We start from the raw sequence: 19,965 nt of genomic DNA on the forward strand, positions 1-19,965 counted from the left end.
AAAAACCTTGGTTAAATGTCGTTCAGTTGGATTAGACAGATCTATAATAAATAATACGGGTTACTTCAGTCAAACATAAGGGTTTATTTCTCGTCTGTATCCTTCAGAATTTTGGTTGACCCACAGAAAACGGACGATCAATAACAAATAATGTAGAGAAAAGTACAGTCAGACAGAGTGAAACTAATAACATGCAGAATTAAATACCAGCCACTTCCACACATATAATGCATTGGTAGAATTCAAAGTTCTTCTGACTCAAGTATTTGAGATAAAACTAAACTAATTGGAGGTGATTTTTTTATATACATATATATATATATATATATATATATACACACACACACACACACACACTTCCATTGCAGCTGTTCTCTAGTGAAATGTTTTCACTTAAACACATGTTGAATGCAACATCTGTATCGAGCACTGTGCATCAGTGATGCAGCATAAGCTAAAATGAAATGAACCTCTTTCAGACAGCAGATATAGCAACTGGCACATATTAAGTTGCTGAAGGTCTGCAGCTCTGCCTTCAGTTTCTCATTAGTGTCTCTTATCTTTCCATTCTAGTCATGCAGTCTGGAGCTGTGACTCCTGGTGCCCTGGTTTCTTTATACAGAGAGGGTGGGCGGGGAGGGCAGTCTAAAGGAGTTAGTGAGTGTAGTTATAGTGCCTGTGTTTCCTCTGGCCTGTGCCCTGGTCAGAGAGTGCAGAGGGTCCATGCTGTGTTTTCCATACTGTCATTCCATAACCACCCTCTCTCTCTCTTGTGCTCTCTCTCTGTCCTGGCTGTCCAAAGGTACTTTTTCTCCCAACTTGGAATTCCATCTTCCTGCACGTGGCTGGCACTTGAGGGCATGCTCTGTGTGTTTGTGTAACAGGCCAACAAGTGGGATCTACTTGTTTCATTTTCCAAGCTAGAAAGTGCAGTCAAACTCAAACCGACTGTAGATGCAGTACATTTTATACTGACACATTTTTAAAGAGTACAGAACTGAAATATACCTAAAAAATAGTGTTTGCCTCAAAACACTTTTTAAATGTCACTGTTTCTCAGACTTCTGAAGTTTCACTCTAAGTAATATTGATCTGCAGCTCTTTTTTCCACAAATGTACTTTTCTCAAGGAGACAAGAAATTACACAGCAAAGGCAGTGGAAGAAGAGCCTATAATTATTATTATTAGTATTATTATTAATAACAAACTAGAGTCATCCTTTAAATTCAAAATGGACAGAAAAAGACTTGAAGAAGATTTGATATAATTGTTTTAATGGATACCAATCTGATGTAGTCAATCCCATTAAAGCACTGAAAGCAGGAGTCAGCTAATGTAAGAGTCACCGAGTGTTTGAGTGGTCCTGTTGCACCTTATTTGGAGCTCAACTTGGAAAGCCATTGTTCTCCCTGAGCCACATGTGTGTCGGTTTTTATGCTAAAGTCTTAACATAGGCTTCGTGCTCACGCCCCGGGTGAAGATGTCAGTGTAATAAATCTGCACAGCCACACTCGCTGCAAAGTTTTAGAACCTCGATCAAAGGTTATCTGTATCAAGTTGTGGTTTTGTTTGGGGTTTTTTTTTTTTTCTATCAGCGAGTGCCCATTAGGCCAAAGCGTGTTTCCATCAGCCTTACATCACACTAACGAAGAGAAATCAAGGTAGAGAGTGAACACTGAGACTCCTTCTGCTCTCCAATCCCATCTGTTTGACACACAGAGGGAGGGAGGGGAAGGATGGAGAGAGAGAGGGAGGGGTGGTAGACGAATGAGAACGAGGCCAGATCAGGCTGAGGGAGGGATGGGGGGTGGGATGGGGGGAGGTGCTGTTTAGAGAAAGGCAGGGAGTGAAAAAAAAATCAGAGGGAGGCAGGCTGGGGGGTTGGGCTCCGAGCCTGTGCATGTGTGTGTGAGAGAGGGAGAGAGAAAGCAGCGAGCGAATGTGTGTTGTGAATGTCTGTGTGTTTGCGTGTGTGCGCTTGCTCTGTTCCTTTCCTTTCTTTGTTTGACTACTGAGTGGGGAAAAAAGCGAGACAGAATATAGAGAGATAGAGAAAGGGTAAGGAAGAGAAACAGACAGCAGAGGAGAAGATCTAAAACACTTTCATTTTTTTTTTTTTTTAGAGAGGGAGAGAAGAAGCAAAACAAATAGGATTTCTAATTTGGTCCTTTCTTTTCTCTTTTCCTCTGCAGGCTGTAGAATAAGAAAACAACATATAAACAGAAACAACAGCCCTACATGCTTTTGACAACAGTGTCATATTCAGGAGCAGTGTGTGTTTTGTGTGCTGGCTTGGTGTGCCTGTGTACTGAGTAGGTGGGGGCAGGCAGCCTGTGCAATTTAAAGGGAAAACACAAGGCACACACAAAGCTGGGAGCGCAGGCAGGAAGGCAAAGGCAGTAGGAAAGGGAAGGCAGTGGGAATCTGCTGAGCTGGCTGACGCTTTAACCAACAAGCCTCTTTTGGATTTTACTCCAGCGAGCCGACCCCGTGTCTCTGTCTGTCCTCAGCCTCAGTCCAGCCACGGTAAGACCAGTTTCCTATCCACAACCTCTCAGCTGTTTCGCCGCTACCGCTCTGCAGACAAAAGCAGGAGAAAGTTGCCGTGTGTGTGTGTGTGTGTGTGTGTGTGGTGTGTGGTGTGTGTATATATATCTATATATATATATAGATATAGATATATATATTTGTGTGTGTGTGTGTGTGTGCGCGTGTGTGTGTGTGCAGATGGAGAGGAGCTAAGCTAAAAGCTGAAGCTAAGGCTAAAAGGCGTGAGGAATGCAGCACAAAGGGAGCTTGTGTGCTCCAGCTGGAGCTATGTGTGTATGAGTGTGTGTCTTTGTGGATGGACTTGAATGTTTATGTCACGGGGCTTCCCAAACTTTTGCATGTGAAGGATGCCCTGAAATAGACGAGCACACGACTAAGAAAAGATTTGTCCTGTTCTGGCTAAATGTGAGCTGAAGGTGGAGAAAGTGAAGGCTGCTATCAGATTAGTCATTCTGTAGTGACTCCCATAGATTTCAGTCAAAGCAAATGTTTTGAAATGTTACCGAAAACCAAAACACTGTGAAGCAGAGTGTTGAAGGTCCCAACACATGAGTTTAAAACCAGTGGTTCATGTGAGAGCAGCTTGATTTAAATGCCCCTGATGGCCCCACAGCCAGCTGGCTCATTGATGCAGGAAAAAAATACAAAAGTTAGTCATTTTTACTTATTTGTCTCTTCTTTCTTTTTTCTTTCCATTTCCTCTCCTCCATTCCCTTTCCCCCTCCGTCACCACTGATTTAAATAAATGCCAGTCTGCACAAAAGATTTCTCTTTCTGTCTCCTCCTGGTCTCCTTTTCCCTGCTCGTATGCCTCCTCTGTCTTTATCTGTCCATCCTGGAATAGGCAGGTGACTGTATTGAACATGGGTCTTGTGACTTTGCTGTCTAAGCAGTAATCAGTGAATGCATATCTCTTCTGCACACACACACACACACACACACACACACACAGATGCCGGCTCCCATTACCTTCTTACACAGTTAAACGCACACACACAAACACAGAGCGCTCAGTAAATACACAGTGTGTGTTGTTCTGTACAGTGTGTAGTGGTCTGGGGGCTTTCAGCTTATTTTAATCAGAAGTCTGTCTGTGGTCACGACTCATTTTGCAAATGTGTTTATCTCTGACATATGAAAAGCTAATGTGTGTGTGTGCACACGCACGCAGCTCCGCATGCTCCTCCCTCTGCAAGTGTGTGAGAAACTAACATTTGTGCCGGCTTCTCCCTGGAGCTCTTATTGGTGTCAGTATGTGACGCTGCGTGCACAGACGTTTGTGTGCCGGTGTGTGTATGTCAGCTCTTGTTCTATTTCAGTATGTGCACCCCTTGTTCAAACCAATACAGGCATTCCTAGAAGAAATGCCTCCCTAGAAAGCAATTTCATGCGTCCTACTGTAAACTGATCCCTTCAGGACTCCTCCACACACACACCAACACGTGAGCGCCCGGCCCGCACATGCGCATACACACACTTGCAGTTACTATTACAGTTACTATTCCATTTGCCATCCCCACCCTTCCTGTTTCCTATGGGAATCTCCTCCTCCTCCTTCTTTTTCATCAGTTCATTACAAGTGGAAGTAGAGCATCTTCTGCACTGACAGTTGTCTGAACATTTTTCTCTTCTTTTTCTGTTTCTCCACCACTTCCTGCCCAGCTGCAGTTATGCAGTAGTGTCAGGCATGGTTCAGTCAGTCCAGGGTCGTCTGCTCTGGACTGGAATTCATCATATCTTCATGCTTGCTATCTGACATAGCCTTGCCCAATTAGGAAATACTGTATACAGGACACAGCCAGCACTAATGCTGCGCTAATCTGTTTATACTGTGCTGCTTGTTCCCAGGCTGAATACAGAGCATGTTGTATTACAGGAGAATATGATATGAGATTATGTAGCAGACATAATCACGTATGTAGATTATGTAGCAGACAACACGTATGGCAGAATTGGATTCATTTTTGATGGTGTGTTGTAAGTTCACTGCAGACAACAAAGACAAATAATACACTAGACTAAATGATGTCAGGATGTAGAATATAAACCTGTTATAATACCTGGAACAACACATGGTTTATGGACGAACATTATTTGGTAATAGGAATAATCTAAGCCCTTGTGTGTGTGTCTGTGTGTGTGTCAGGAAGACAAAAAGTATAGATGCCACAGAATGTATTGGATTGGATTCAGTTGTACAGTGTAGTTAATACAGTGGTAAGGTTCATAAGCAGGAGGCTCATCGTTTTAGTTAAAAGTAATTGTATAATAGCATCTATAATGTGGTGAGATGAGATTCCATTACTTTCCATTATAGCTGTCGTTTTATCTGGGGGCTACAGTGTTGCATAGTCATTAGTTGGGGGAGGGTTGACCCTGCCCAGCTGTGAGTAAATGCGTGTTTTGCCGATGCAGATAAAATATGGAGATGTGGCCTGTGATGACAGTTGATCCTGGAGCTGCCTGTGTAGCAACAAGCCATTTCCTCCACCGAGAGCTATTAGGACAGCACCCAAACCTTCCACCCCCGTGTGTCACCCACCACGGTCCTGTAGTTCCTCTGCAGATGTGCACAAACAGAGATAGAGAGGAGCCGGGGAGAGAGAGGGGGTGTGTTTTTGTGATTGGATTTGTGTGTGCTGTTCTCCCCTTTACCCCTCCTCAGCCCCAGGGCACCCCCACCCCACACCCCCACGGCTTAAGGGGGGAGATTGTGCATTCATTGGAATGGAGGCTGAAATGGCAGGGGTGGGAGGAATAGGGTGAGGGTGATTGAGTGTGTTGCCTGGAGAAGAAATAGGGAGACAGAAAGAAGAGAGCAAGCGGGGGAGGGGTGGGTGCCTTGTGTTTGAAAAGGGGGAGGAGAAGGAGACGAGCAGACAAGCAGGAGAGGAGGTTCAGGGGTGGAGGTGAGGGGAGGCTGGCTGGCACTGTGGCTGGGTTGTGTCTGTGGAAAGAAGGGCTGCAGCTGGGTTAATAACAGCTCGTGTTAAAGTCATAATTTGAGACACTCTCATGTAAATACATGTCTGTTACTCTAATTGAATGTTATTAATTCACATCATCGCCGTTCACAGCCACAGTTTCAAACTTTCTGGTGGGAGATGGGGTAAATTCACAGCTGCAGAAGAATTGATGTGCAACATCTTTGTCTGTTAAATGGGTTTGAGTTTCAAAGGTAAAAATCGAAGTCATTGTTCATAAATGTTTTCATTTGAATGTCTTTTTCATCTCTGGATGGAAATACTGATGGTCATTCTAGTTTTTCATCAGAGAGAGTAACTTGGATCCCTGCCCTTGTGCAACATAGCACTTCATTTATTTATGAACAGATTTAGTCAGTTACAACTAAAGAAAGTATTGTGTATAAAATGATGCATTTTGGATTTGTGTTGGACAGTGACAGTGAGTTTGTGTTAAATGGGGCATTACACAAATGTCCGTTATTTATTTAGTTTGGAGGGATACAAGCATTCTTGAGCTGTGTATATGTAGTGGGTGGTACCATCTGGCTTTATTCTGTCTCCAAAGCATTTCCAAGGTGCAATGTGATGTATTAAATAATGCATGTGCATCGGTGCAAGTTCTAACTATATTCTCCTTGCACAGCAGTCAGTTATTCAGAGATATAAAAACCAGTCTGCCCTAGTCCCTGTAGGACCAAAGCTCTGTGGCTAATGTCAGTACATACACACATACGTGAATCCAGTAGCTGAATTTAATTAGGTGGCTTTATAGTCTAGTCTAGTCCTGTATCTATGAACACACTATAGCTTTATATCCAGACATTTAAGGCATAGAGGGAAACAGCTTAGGTGGTTAATTCTGTTACCCAGGATCAAAGGTCTCAGATTAGCTTTACCCTCTGAGTTAATACCCATCATAGACAAAAGAAGTAGCTGTATATGAATAATGGAGTATGACAAAGAGTGTGTCAGAGGCATGATGAAAGACAGGCTTGGCACTCTTGAAGGTCAGATCCAGCCTGACTTCCTTATTTATTCAAGTTGGTCTGTATCTGAGTCAGTCTTGTGCAGTCAGAGGGAGATGCACATGAGAAAAGAAAAATGAGAGAAATAGAGGAAAAAAACAGAAGTGGAGATGAAGAGATGTCTGGGAGAGTGAAAGAAAAATAGCCATGCGGAAACATTTTGAATGCACTCACACACCACACAGAGACACACAGAGACTGTATGCTGAGTGTGCACATGGCTTCTTTGTGTGATGGAGATGGTCTGGGGATTGTTGATTTAAGGTAATGGTTTCCAGTTGTCTCAGTCAGGAATGGGCTGTGACACTACTACTACTAGGTATAGACGGGGTTGGCAGGCTGAATGAAGACCACATCCTTACCATACACACCTGGAAACCCACATGCATCTAAACACATGATTTATGTGACACAGGTGTGTGTGTGTGTGTGTGTGTGTGTGTGTTTGCATGCACAAGTCCTGGCTGGCGTGGCTGATTTTATCAAGGTTCAGCAGTAGGATGATGTGTTTACAGCGTGTCTTGCATAATGTGTGTGAAGGGTTGTGGATTGTGCCAGCTCTGTAATGAAGCACAGAGTTCTTTATAGCTGGTGATGAAAGGAGAGGGAATGAAGAGAAGCGTTTGGGAGAGGACTGAGGCCATGAGGTCAGGTATTTGATTTCATCATTAAAGATGCACACTTGTATTTGTTTTTAGTTGCATGTAATCTTAGTAATATCTGTGCTGAAGCTTATCTTACTGTTGCACTTGGTAAAAGCAGCTGCTTGAATGCCTACGATGTAAACCACAAGAATCAACGTGTAAGTGCCCAAACACAGATTGACAAAAACGACAATTGACCCAGGCCCTGTGTCTTTACTGCACTCTGTAATTGCATGCAGCAAATGTGCAGTCTCTTTGAAGGTTTCTGCTCTTATGTTGTTCTGCCTTGCCTTTTTCTGCATTTGTTTATTTGTGGTCTTTCTCATCAAGTGGCCTTGCCCAGCTTTTCATTTTGTGTGCATGTCGCTTTCTATACTTGTATCTGCATTTGAGTGGAAGGGAATTTATGCTAAGCTGAGTACTTGCTAGCTTTGTTTCTTATACTCTCAAAAGCAGACACAGACTAGGTTTTGCACCTGAATATGTGTGCAGCATATGAAGAAAAAAAAGGCAAGACTCTTTGAATAGCTCTGTCTGGGAGCTGGGTTTGCTTGCAGGTATGTGTTTGCTTGGCTTTAATTGACGCTGCACTGGAGCACTGTTCAGTCCTGCCTTGTCTCACTGGTTTTACTTGCTTAATAGTCTGTTTCCTCCAGGGCTGCACGTACTGTGTAAAGAAATGTAATCATGTTTCCAGATCTTTATTTTGGGATGATTTTCAGGTAAAAACTATGTTTGTACAATTTCTTTGTAGCCTATGTTCAGAGTATTAGGATTTTGTCTTATTATCTTAATCAGAGTACAAAGCAAAATCAGATCTTGTAGTCATCTACCTGTGTCCTGTGATATGTTAAGTGTCTGACTGGTATCATGGATGAAAAACTACACATTGCATAGTGAACCCCTCTACATTAACACACACACACACAAAACAGCTGATGAATTTGGTGTTGGTGTGTAGTAACTGTCAGTGTTGACCTGCCAAAATGCCTCAATGCGATGTTGTACTGTTGCCGAGTCAAGTCTGGCCCAGGTCCTGTATAAACAGAACAAGGTGTATCAGGGCGATTAGGAGCTAAAGGGAATGGATAGCCTTACTGGTATGCATTGTTTTTGTTTTTTTCACCACGTGCCACATCAAACATCAAAATAACCGTTACGCCTGTATTACCAGGGTCACATGAACAGAGTGTGTTGGCTTTTTTGACTTTAGTGTAAATCAAAACAGCCGTCTTGAAGAAAGGTCAATACAACAACAGTCGGCTGCAATCTCTGTGTAAAAAAAGCTACTGTTACATCGACTGTGTCTTTAACCCAGTTCCACACTGAACCCTGATCCCTCTCACTTGTGTAACTTCTGTGATAACTGGGCTTTTCTGTGTGCGCATGTGTGTCACCCAATGTCTCTTGCTCCACTTGTCGATATGTGAGTCACAGGTGATAGCGGAGCCACACAGGAGTCATTCTTTTTGGTGAGATTCATTTGAAGTTTTCAACTTTGAGTCTTTAACAGCCTCATTTTAACAGATTGATTGTGATTTCCCATTGCAACTGATTATAGTCCTTTGTTTTATGTGCAGTTGTGCAATTGTTAAAGTGGTGTGTATTCAGAGTATGTAGAAAACCCAGTGTGACAAGTCAAAGCAGTGTCTGTCTTAAGAGTGTTTACAGAGAGCGTCTGTCTCTCGACATGACTACGCCTGGGGGTCGGTGGGTGCACTGTGACCTTTATGGGTCTGAGTGTGTAAGTGTATTCGCCTTCAGACTGGTAACATGATCTGTCTCGAGGAGACCTCTGTCCCTCACCGGTCTGTCTGCACACTCCCTCTCCTTCCCTCTCTCCAGTGTTAGTCGCTGTCCATTCACAGCCTTCTCTCCTTTCTGTCTCCCCTTTTTCCTGTCTTTGATCCCTCCTTCACTTCTTCTGTTCCCCCTTTCTCTTCTTTTACTTTACATCTGTCTCCGCCACAACCTAGAAATGCACCTGTACAAACCCTGGATACTTTTGGCATCTTTTGCTTTCTGTCACAGACTTGCTGTGATCAGATGGCCTTGATTGCACAGAACAGAAGAGGGAGAAGTATGTGTGTGTGTGTGTGTGTGTGTGTGTGTGTGTGTGTGTGTGTGTGTTTGGTAGGGGGTGTTGTTGATGTTGTAATTGATTTTCTCTTTTCCCTTTGTTTGACTAGTGTTAGATGTCTAGAAGCACTGGAAGCCGCTTACACTGTGCTACGCTGACACAATGTTGTATAGATTGTGTGTGTTTGTGTTGGTGCGCACGCGTCTGTGTTGGGTGGGGCTGGGTGGTGGAGGTCATGAGACAGGCTGACTCTCTCCCACAGGATTTCTGTCACTGATGTATAGAATTACAAGCTTCAGTGTGTGTACTTCATCTCCTCTCTGTCAGATGGTCAACACTGCACGTTTCTTCTTCTTCTTCCCACCGTACTCTTTCTGCAGAAACATAGAAGCTCTGCAAAAATGAACATATGTGACCCCAGATATGTTCCTGAGGCATTAAAAGCCCAGATCCATGCGTTCAAGTGGCTTTGGGAGTTTAGAGATTAAGAGGAGATTGCAAAGACATTAAAAACTCCTACACTCATCAGCTGATGGCCACAGGCCAATATGTGTAGGTGGCTTCAATATATTGGAGCAGTTCTAGCCTTTCAGCCACTCCTGCAGCCCAAACTGGAATCCTCCATCCTTCCACAATCCTCCATCCTTCCACCACCCACTGCTATAAAATATTCTCTCACAAATCTTTCTCCTGTATTCAAAGTTTCCAATCAAACCGGAGCTTTAGACACGAGGCTGATCGTGCACCGGCTGGTGTTTGGACAGTGTGTGTGTGGTTTCCGGGAGTCGTGTGTGCATGTGTGTCCTGTACTCTTGTGCCATATGGCGGCTATATTAGCCCACAGTGTAAACACAGCTGGCTGCCTCCTGTGGCTGCATGAGTGAACAGCAGTCAGACACAAAAAGCCCTAACAGGAGGATCGTATTCACTGCTAGTACATTAATATGGCTATTAGCCGCATTGAGATTCAGGGTGTGTTATTTGTAATGCACAGTAGTGTCGATGTTGAAGCCTGACATCCAGGCTATTAGCAATGTTAAGTCATTATTAAGTCTTTCAGTAGATGCTCAAGTTACATTTCCGCAGGCCGTAGTGATGGAATAAAATTGGGATGACATTTTTGTGCATATTGAAACATGACACTAAAAATGTATCCCCTCTGATGAAAAGTGTTTCCTCTCTGTTTAATCATTAACCCACTAAATATTCCTGTGTCTTTATGTGCACAGTTTATTATTCATATGGTTGGCTGACAGAGGCATTTATCAGAGTAATTCTTATGTAGCAGATGCACAAAGAGGTGGATAAAGAAGCATGCAGAGAGGACAGGAACTGCACATTGCACATCATAAATAACATGTCAGAAACAGTGGTGCATGCTAGCCAGTGCTCAGGGTAGCGTAAAATCTGCTCTCGCCCCCTCCTTTCTCATCTTCCCTCCATATCACGCTCCGTCTCTTGCTCTCTGTGCATATCTGTGTGCATGTGTATTAGTTTGTGTGTGTGTGTGTGTATACGCGGGGTAATTGAGGTGTGTGACCTTGCTGTAGGCCTGGCAGGTGCGAATGGAGGGAGACAGGGCAGGAGATGAATGTGGGGGGGGGTAGATGGATGGATGGAGGGCTCTGCTGTTAAATGCTGGCAGATTGATAGTGCGCCTGCGTGAATGTATGGTAATGTTTGGCATTCTGTAGTGAAAAGAAATACTAGTGATTGTCTGAGTGGGTGGAAGCACGTTCTACTGCTTTAAGGTCCTCAGCAGGTGACTTGGAAATAAAATCATGTGCGTGGGTGTTTGTGTCATCGAGCTGACAAGAGCTATATATGATTTCTATATGCCACAATGTGTGCATTAGCATTAAAATGGCTGTAGCTTTTTTTTTTTTTTTTTTAAGCATCGTTGTCAAATTGTGATATGTTAACATAATTACTATAAACCAGTGAGTAATAGTGGAGATGATGAGCAGCTTTTACCAATCACTATCATTAACACTACAAGTTCCATATATCACGTTGTTTCCTGCCAAAAAGACGTTACTTCTGCCACACCTTTCCTCCCAGGTATATTTCCAGTTACATAAGCTTTCCAGAAGATGATAAACATGTTGGAGGCTAGTTTTTCGACTCCTTTCTCTACCATGCTCTCGAGATCGAGCTGGATTTCTACTTGTACAGCACCCTCTTTCTGTTTTGTTTTAGAGCAGCACAGGAAATTTGTCCGAGCTTCGAGCTTGTGAGATGGTTCCATTCACATCGACTAATAATAAAATCTAATGTTTCAGAAGTACAGACTGCGGCAATAAATCAGGCAGTATAAGTGAGAAAGCCAGACCTGTAACATGCACATACATAGGTAGACATATTTGGGTGTCTCCCTACTTTTGCCGTTGATGTGCGTGCAAGGCACATACAGCCTGCACACATAAGGAGATTGTTCCAGACACGTGCAGCTGCACAGATGCTGAAAGTGTCATTTGGGCTGCTGTCATACCAGGATTTAGCAACAGCAGCAATAACCTTTTCTGTAGACCAGCAATTAGCAAGAGGCCAGACCAGAATCTTAAAAAAAAAAAAAAACAACAAAAACTGAGCTCTGAGGAGAGGTCGGAACAGGGGTGACAAGATCAGATCTCTTTGAATCTGTTAAAAACCCCAGCAGCCTTTTGTGCCAGCTGTGCACCAATTATAATAATGCTCTGTATGATGAGTTGATGTTACATGTGGCTCCTTAAAAAAAACCCTGCCTGCCATTATCTTCTCTACAGAGCAGTGTTGAAACAGCAGGGAGGCAGTGGTGTGCTCTCATGCTCTCACACACACCCATCCCCCTCGTCTTCTCCTCCTCTGTAGCTCCATAGCTCCTCCCCTCCCCCACTGCCCCTCTGCACAGTAGCACAGTGCATCTGTGTCATGTCACTGGGTTCTGGCGTCCCAGAGTGACACCCTAACCCCCCCCTCACAATACCAATGTAATCTCCCTATCTCTCTATGTCCTTCTCTCTGTCGCTCTCTCTCTCGTGCTCTCTCTCTCTGTCTCGCTCTGTCCCTCTCTCTCTGTCTCGCTCTCTTGCTCTCTCTCTCTCTCTGCCCTTGTGTTGCTCACACTGTCATTCCCAATCTCTTCATCTTCTCTCCCTCCGTCTGTCTGCTTCCTCCTAAAGAAGTCTTCCCTTCCTACCTCTCTCTGCCTCTGTGTTTTTCTAATGTGTTGTGTTAATGTGTGTCACTCTGTGTGTCTTCCTGCCTGTCTCTCTCACACACACACACACACACACACACACACACTGTTGCTTTCTGCTTTTCCTGTTTCCCCCTCTCTCGTGGAGTGTATACAAACATGAAACTGTCTCGTGCATACGTTAATAGATTCAAGCTCTTCAGCTGGCTGCTGCATGCATAATCTATCTGCTTATACCGATTGTGAACAGTGCCATTATGAAGGTGTGTGTGTGTGTGTGTGTGTGTGTGTGTGTGTGTGTGTGTGTGTGTGTGTGTGTGTGTGTGTGTGTGTGTGTTTTTGAGACCCTAGGCTCCTCCCTCCAGAGACAGACAGACAGGTGTGGAGCAGATTGAGTTCCACCTCATTTCCTCTGCCCTGTTCAGCTGGTCAAGGACACACATTTACACACACACAGACAATACATGGTGATGAACACACACATTTTAAATACATAGAGGCATATATACTGCACAAACCTCAAATAAAGATACAGGACAAGATTTAAAAGGATCAAAGGCATCATACTTTGTGTGCGTGCGTGCGTGCGTACTTGCATTCCTATGGATGAGGATTACAGCATGTTCGGCAGAGTATTTCCATGGCGACACTGACAGATTTGCGAATGGTGGATATCCAGCCCCACTACAAGGTCGCTCAAGTCCCTCCCACTGCATCTTATATTCATACTGTGTCTGAAACACACAAACCAAACGCACACTTGGTTTTGTGTCTTTGACATGACAGTGCTCATATTGATCGAGAATAAAAATGGATTATTCTCGTATCAGATGCATCAGAAATGGAGTAATGTGCTCGTAAACACAACAGCACTCTGCTGACATAAGCAGCTCTTGTGTTGATGTCAAGGCACAATTTTATAAGACTCAGGAGAGTTGGTCATGGCCCGTCAAAAATTCCACCACTCCAAGCATTTTTCACACTTTAATTTTTCATTTTTATTTCAGGCTTTTAGCTGATTTATGTAAAGTGGAGAGATAGAGTAAGATTCAGAGCTAGCATCACCAGTAGAACAACATTACCATCAGCCAGGGAGTGCAAAGTGTTGAAATGAAAATTAATTGCTTTGTTTCTCCTGAGGTGTCCAGTATAATCAAATGTGGATGAAAGGCTGCAGCGTTAAAGCTCAGTAGGTCACACTTCTTTTCTATGTAGATTAGAAAGGCACAGTAAATTACCTGAGAAATAAGTTCAGTTATTTTTACCTTCCTTAACTTCATCTGGTACTCTCTTCATATGGCACTTCCACCATGATACCTAGGGGGGGCTTAATACTCCCACAGATATACACACACACACACTGTCTGTTGACTGTAGTAACAGTGTAGTCTATAAACATGTTGCTCTTGTGCACTATGTGATTATATAAGGATTGGTGTGTGTGTGTTTGTGTGTTTGTGTGTGCTTGATACAAGTGCATCGGTAGAGCAGCTGTGAATGGATGGATTTTGGAAAGAAATCAGGATTCATTGATTATGTTTGCATTGATAAAATCTAACCTGTTTGATTATTCTCACTATCCCATTGTGGACAGGTTTCTCCATTTAGTGAGAAATGTAGCTGACCCAAAAACTTGATTTCATTATGCTATTTTTATTCTTCCTAAATTAGACCTACTTTATGTCACTGTGCATATAGACTATTTGTTGTGCACCACAGTTAAGCACAGCAAACATGGCAGAGGAGAACGTATATAGAAATCTCGCTCTGCTTTCTGGTGAGTTAAAGCTATTTGAGACTTGTCCTCAACTGCATGTAGGCAAATGGATTTTTGATAATTTGATAATGTCATATCTCACGTATGCTTGTAGTGAATTGTTTTATCCAACTTCCTGTTGGGAGGCTGAGGAAAGCGACAGGCACGTTGAAATGATAAAATGGAAGAGCTACAGGAGAGACATGCCAATGAAGTGAGGTGTATCATATCGGCCTCACACCACAGATGGCCAACCCTGCTACCTGCCTGTTAGGAAGTCTGGGGTCACAGTGTCTTGCAGGGAGTCAGGCAGCTTCCCTCTCTTACTCATGCAGTGATACGTTGAATGCAGCCAATAGGAAGAGACTTTCCATACAACACAGAGCAGGCGCAGGAGAAGGGTGGGGGGTGGTTGGTATGTATACATTACTGGGCTGTATGTTTACTTGCCAGTGAAAGTGATTGAGTGCTTGTCATATTGTACAATTACATATGTGACTCTGACTGTGTGTGTGGGGTCCGGTGAAGATGGTATGAGCCACCATGTGGGGATCACGTGTGCTACAGTCAGATAAAGAAGTCTTTGTGAGCAGATGCAGAAGATACAGCCAAACACATCCACTTGCACACACACACATGCACTATGTACATACACACACTGCTATTCTTTCACATACCATAACCAAGCTCGCTTTCAGCGTTAAACACGCCCTCACTCCAAAACTCCATTTTCAGGCTTTTGTATTTAATAATTTTGAAACCATGGTGGTTTGGTGCAAACTCACAAGTGTGATTATAAAGGCCTGAGTCAGTTATTTGGTATGTGATGGTTAAGTTAAATGGCATTGTGCAACTAGATAGTACAGTTAGCACCTACACACAGGTATGTGGGCTTGGCAGGGCTTGTCTGACCACTCTCCAACTCTCTCAAATACACACACACACACGCACACACGCTCTTGACCCCAGCGACAGTAAGAGTGTATCCTGGGCTAATGTCTACAGCCTTAAACACATCTCCCTTATAAACGCCTGTTGTTGCTTCTTCTTGTTGCACACACACACACACACACACCACTCAGTTCTTTAATGGGAGAAGTGATGTTGCTTTGACTCATTATTAGAGTCACCACTTATCACCTTTAACAACATGATTGATTTTTTTTCTTTTTCTTTTTCCTGAGTGTTTATTTTGCTGAGATGCCTTGGGCCACATTTCTCAGACTGCTTGTGTGTGTGTGTGTGTGTGTGTGTGTGTGTGTGTGTGTGTGTGTGTGTGTGTGTGTGTGTGTGTGTGTGTGTGTGTGTGTGTGTGTGTGTGTGTGTGTGTGTGTGTGAAGCGAGTTTAGGCATGCCTGTTGCCTGTTCTTCTTCACTCTAACGTGTGTGTTGTTTTTTTTTTTGTTTTGTTTTTGTTTGTTTTAAAGCTACCAGTTAAACACAGTCTTTACTGCTTGGAGGTTTGTGTTGTGTTGCTGAGGACTTGCTTGTTTAAAGCCTGACTGACCTGCACAACCAGTGTCTTTTCAGGTCTGTTTGGTATTTCAGTGTGACCAGTGAACCATTAGCTGTCAGAAAGTCGTGATCCCACCATTTTAGTCTAGTACTTTTTCTAGTGATTGTTTGGCAGTCAAAACATAGTTTAGTAATGGCAATGTAATGACAAGAATTTGGAACATCCATAGAGTAAAGGTTTGCTGAGGGTTACCCCTGATTTAAAGGATGGAGTGAATAGTCAAGGTGTCGGGGTTTGAAGACAAAACTGTTTTATTTTGGTGGGTTGAAGTCATAAGACTGCAGCAGCACTGGCTGCTGTGGCTCTGAGTGCTCTGTACAGCTGTGAGGGACTCGCTCAGCTCGGCCGCTCTGCTGTGGTTAGTGTGTGTGTGTGTGAGAGAGAGAAGGGATAGTGAGGGTGAAAATAGAGTGAAATAAAGTGTTAAAAGGATTATTTTCATTAAACACATTTACATGTGCTTGCTCAGACATCTCTCACACACATACACACACATAATTATTCTGTTCACAGGTCTTGATTTTGGCAGCTGCCATAGCCAGGCTGCTTTCATTAGCGTCTGTCTAGACACAATTTATTACCAACTGTTCTTCTTGTCTTCTCTCTGACTGTCTCTACGTCTTCCTATTAGTCTGGTTGTGGGCTCAGTGCTGCTGGTTTTTCAGACAGTACCAGTGTGTGTGGTGTGGTTCTGGTCTGTGCGTCTGTCTGTCACCCCCCCCTCCTTCTCTCTGTGGGTGTCATTTTCCTGCTTGTCCCCAAAGAGGAAGTCAGTCTGTCTGTCTTGTCTGTCACTTCATTTATCCATCCGTTTCTAGCATGTCTGTGTAGGAGTGGGTGTGGGTGTGATAGTTTCTGAGCCAGGCTTGGTTTTGACCATGACCTTTTGCTGAAGCCGTATGGCAGGAGTTCACTGAGCCAAAAAGCCCACGACCACATTCAACCTGACACTCCTCCTCACTGTGTGTAGCTCTGCCAGCTCAGGCCTCACAAACACATGCATGTTTACAGGCAATGAGGCACTAAACAGCCTCTCATACATGCACACAAAAATAATACGTTCTCCACCCAGTTTAAATCTACTTTAATGGCCTAGAGTGGCATGACATTTGATGTCTTCGCCCTGTAGCTTTTAAATAGTAACAGATGTGATGAAAAGACAGAGGTCTTAATAACTCTTTCAGTTTGGAGGATTGAAAGAGACATGTAGAGTGGATAAAAACATGTGCCCGACAGGTTTCACACGGCCACTCCCCCGTCTTCAAACAACTTGAAGAATAGTACCTTCTCCCAAATGTCCGTATCTGCCCACATCCTGATCACACACACAAACACACAGATTCAGATCTGAATTTGCTCACAAAGCTGTACTGACTGATGACTACTTCTTTTGATGTGTGCATGCTGATTAGCCCTCGCATTACAGCATCCACCCCGTGAAGGTAACTGTGCAAAAGGTTCATTTAAGGATTTAACCTGCCCTGAGTGACTGCCTTTAAACTCACCTTAGCAAGCACATCAGTCACAGCACAAAGAGTCACAGGCAGACAGCAAATATAAACAGAGACACCAGTGAAGAAAACCCTGTCATTCATCACAACTCATGTAGCAACCTGCTATTTAGTGTGTGTGTGTGTGTGTGTGTGTGTGTGTGCACGTGCAGGTACGATGCCTGTTGCCCTAACATGAAGAGATTTACTGAATCACCAGTGAGTAAGGGCAGGGGCAGCTCAAGCATGGATATTGTACTCACGCCATGCAGGCTTGCATATGCTGAGATGTGTGTGGTTAATTGCATATGTACAACATGTTAATATATGTTTTGCAAACACCGATCCACCCTGACTTTAAAATCAGTGGCCTGTGAAGTGAATTACATTGATTATCTTGTTACAATAGCAGCTGTCAGGGGGTGGGATATATTAGGCAACAAGTGAACAGTCCCTTCTTGAAGTTGATGTGGAAAATGGGGTAGGATCTGAGCAACTTTAAGGGGCCAAATTGTGATGGTTAGACAGAGCATGCTTAAAATGGCTGGTCTTGTGGGATGTTTCTAGTATGCAGTGTTCAGTACCTACCTAAAGTGGTCCAAAGAAGGACAAAAGGGTGGGAGCTAACCAAGGTGCACTATGGGAGCAGAAAAGCTACTGTAGCACAAACTGCTGAAAAACTATCATAGATGTGTTAAAACACAGTGGAGAAGAGATGTGATATGTTGGTAAAACAAGTCAAATCCAAGAACACAGCTTTAAGACTTACAGGGTCAGCTGCTAACATCTTGGTGCCAGATACCACAGGGGTTTTGGTGGCATGAGGGGCACAGTCCACAGCACTGGACAGGTGGTTTTAATGTTGTGGCTGATCAGTCTGTGTGTTTTCTCAGTATATATGTGTATTCCTTTTTGAGGGTAAACACTAGGTGTGTAGCCTTTAGATGATTTGTTGTTTCTATAGCTTTTCTAAGATACGATGGTGTGTTGACTCAGTGACCCTGATGACTATAGTGGTTTTATCTTTTATGCTGTGAACCTGATGTTTGTGGACTTCAGGTTGTATAATTTCCCTGGTATCTATGCACATGTCATGGAAATGTGGTGCTTGTCCCTGAATCTTCTACTGAATCTTTAGGAATGCGACACCAGCCAAATGGTTATATCACATGAACCATCACTTTTAAGTAGATTCCAGCAGAGGACCATGTTGACAACAATGCACATCCAGGTGTGCTCTGGGATATTTAGTAGGAGTGAAAAAAGAGCAGTAAGGCTGTGCTCTGACAGAGCTACTTAAAAATCAATGTGATCATACCAGGTCTCGGTCTAAAAATAGGAGTGCAGGGACACTCAGCAAAAAAATGAAGCCTTGCTCATGATATGCTGCAGTGCAATGAGGTTACATGCAGCAGCTCTCCATGCATGGCCCAGTCAAATAAGTGAAGGTACACTGTTGTTTTTGATCTGAATGTCGAGTTAGTGCACTCTGCACAATATAAATACTATATTCTCATTTTGTTCCCTTTCTTCGGTCAGTCTGTGCCAAACCAGTTATGTTCTGTTTTCACTCTTCTTATCTCTCACGCTCTCTCATGTTTTTTTTTTTAATCTTTTGTCTGACTCATAGCCTTCTCTTTCTCTCTGTTGCTCCACCCATCTGCCTGTTTCTGCTGTTTCTGTGCTATTTAATGTCAGAGGGAGATGCTCCCACTGGTTAACCTTTACAGACAAAAGATAAGCACTACTTTCTGTATATTTCTGTTTCTCACTTTGGCCTTCATTATGTCTTCTACAGTCTCTCTCCATGACCTTGATCTTCTTGAGTCCTTGCCTACTTCAGTACAGACGAGTGGCTGTAGGCTGCTCTGTAGGCAATAAGTTAAAGTGTAGTTGATTATCTTTTTTGTAATGTTCTTTTCTGTCTTGTCACACTCACTCCTTTCCTCCCTCTGATCTAGCTCTCTCTTTCACTCCCTTTATCTTGCTGAGAACCAACCCCCTTATCTCCCCTCAGTTCTGATATCAGTCAAAGTCAAATGATTATGTCAGAGCCTGTGACATTTATTCACTGTCATCAAATAATATATTCTAACCTTGCGACAATTCAGTCTCCAACACACACACACACACACACACACACACACACACACACTTGTGCCCCTACTTAAATGCATTCACATGCTTTCTCGCCCATCTCCATATGCACACAGCAGGTCCACCTTTCCAGTGTGGCCAGCTGTGGCCCTTCAGGGGGTGTCACCTTTGGCCTATAGTTCAAAGGTTAGAGGCCATAACCACCAGGCTACAAGATCAGTGAAGGCTGAGCCTGCTATTTCTGCCTTGTATTGACACAACTGTCACACACACACAACTGGCTGTAGGGTGTCTTTATTGCATTGGTTGTGTGTGCACTTACTCACTAGAGAAACATATGAAAGGCACCGTGTGGGTGTGTTTTATTCTGCTGTATCTGAGCAAAAAGAAAGACAGGAGAGGAAGGGAGTAGGAGAAGGAGAGCAGAAAGGTGAGAGAAATGAAAGAGCAAGAGGCCCGGCATGGCCACTCACTGACCAGGTTTCCATGCCAGCATTTTAGTACAGTCTGTGCCGTCCAAATGAAAGCAAAATGGACACAGGGCCTGTGTGTCTGTCGGTTAAAGGTGACAGAGATGTTACAGAATGAGAGAAGAGGGAAGAGAACAAGCTGATGGTTATGTGGAGGTAAAAGATGGTGACATTCACATTGACGCTAGTGTCA

At 43.5% G+C, this 19,965-nt stretch overlaps 1 protein-coding gene across 5 annotated transcripts in view; it reads left to right on the forward strand.

Moving 5' to 3' along the window:
- kdm6ba (lysine (K)-specific demethylase 6B, a) overlaps positions 1–19,965 on the forward strand; it is an 84,992-nt gene that overhangs the window by 37,732 nt on the left and 27,295 nt on the right. For 2 of the 5 annotated variants that reach the window (XM_033325678.1, XM_033325682.1), the window contains exon 1: positions 2,221–2,526. The exons of the other annotated variants lie outside the window; for them this stretch is intronic. The gene's annotated coding sequence lies outside the window, so the exon portion shown is untranslated. Of the gene's footprint in view, positions 1–2,220; positions 2,527–19,965 lie in introns of those variants that run through there. 5 annotated transcript variants of the gene reach the window in all.

The sequence above is a fragment of the Mastacembelus armatus genome, chromosome 18 (assembly GCF_900324485.2).
Source record: "Mastacembelus armatus chromosome 18, fMasArm1.2, whole genome shotgun sequence".
NCBI lineage: Eukaryota > Metazoa > Chordata > Actinopteri > Synbranchiformes > Mastacembelidae > Mastacembelus > Mastacembelus armatus.